The 1,238-nt window shown below is 39.7% G+C and overlaps 1 non-coding gene across 1 annotated transcript; it reads left to right on the top strand.

Annotated features, from left to right (window-relative positions):
• Nucleotides 1–405: 405 nt before the first annotated feature.
• On the top strand, nt 406–596 carry LOC115871476. Its single transcript, XR_004047323.1, has one exon. It is a non-coding gene; the product is annotated as a U2 spliceosomal RNA (small nuclear RNA).
• Nucleotides 597–1,238: the final 642 nt, after the last annotated feature.

A 1,238-nucleotide genomic window follows, 5' to 3' on the forward strand; every position in this document is an offset into this window, starting at 1 on the left:
TAGCGGTGCTGGTGGAAAAGTGTTGAGCAAACTCCCTAACCACTCCATGGAAAAATAGTGAGGTTGTTTACTCCTATGAAGATGTTCAGCCTCAGAAACCCTATGATGTAAGGTGGCTATGAGTTGGAATTGACCCGATAACAATAGGCTTAGTTTTTGGTTTACTTATGTATTAACATGTATTTGTAAGTTTTAATGTTATGGTTCCAACTCCCAAAGTCAGAAAAAGATCACATTCATAACTAGTAATAAGAGGTGGTAATAAAGAAAACTTTTTAAAAATTAGGTATTTAACTTATGTTAGAAACCATTTACAGCAGAGTGACCAGAGTGTAATCTTGTCGTGCATTGTAAATTCAGTAGAGAGAAAATTCAACTCAAAATATTGAATATAAGAAGAATATCATCGCTTCTCGGCCTTTTGGCTAAGATCAAGTGTAGTATCTGTTCTTATCAGTTTAATATCTGATACGTCCTCTATCCGAGGACAATATATTAAATGGATTTTTGGAATTGGGAGATGGAATAGGAGCTTGCTCCGTCCACTCCACGCATCGACCTGGTATTGCAGTACTTCCAGGAACGGTGCACTAAAAAAAAAAAAAAGAAGAAGAATATCAATGACCTTTCATCAGAATTCCAGAGGTTTGGTGGTTCCAAAGTGACTCAAGTCACAGCTCAACAGCATTATCAACCTCCCCAATTCTAGCATGTTTCTGCTCTGACACCCTTCGGCTAGTGCCTCTCACAGTTGCAAGAGGATTGCCCTAGCTTTCAGAAACACAATAGAAGAAAAAACTCTCATTTTCCCACCTTGTTCCACATCTCATTTTAAGGAAAAATCAATGTTTCTTAGAAACCAACACTTCACATTGACTAGACCCAAGCCACACAAGTCATTTTATTCCAGCCACTGGCCAAGGAAGGAGGCTAAGAGCAGACATTAATTTTCTCACAGTATTGGAAGTGAAGAGTCCAGATCACCATTGATTCTCTCCTTGTTGATAGCTGTTGTTGAGATGACATTGAAAAACAAAGCCAAACCCAAGCCCACTGCCAATAAGTGGATGTTGACTCTTCGTGGGATTCCCGAGGCTGTAAATCTTTATGGGAGCAGATAATCTCATCTTTCTCCCATATGTGGCTGTTGGGTTTGAACCACCAACCTTCTGATTAGCAGTCCAACACTTACCCCGCAGAACCCCAGGACCCTTGTTAAGATACATAACCTGAGAAAA

The sequence above is a fragment of the Echinops telfairi genome, unplaced genomic scaffold (assembly GCF_000313985.2).
Source record: "Echinops telfairi isolate 266 unplaced genomic scaffold, ASM31398v2 ScPeMD7_5868;HRSCAF=6743_0, whole genome shotgun sequence".
Taxonomy (NCBI): Eukaryota; Metazoa; Chordata; class Mammalia; order Afrosoricida; family Tenrecidae; genus Echinops; species Echinops telfairi.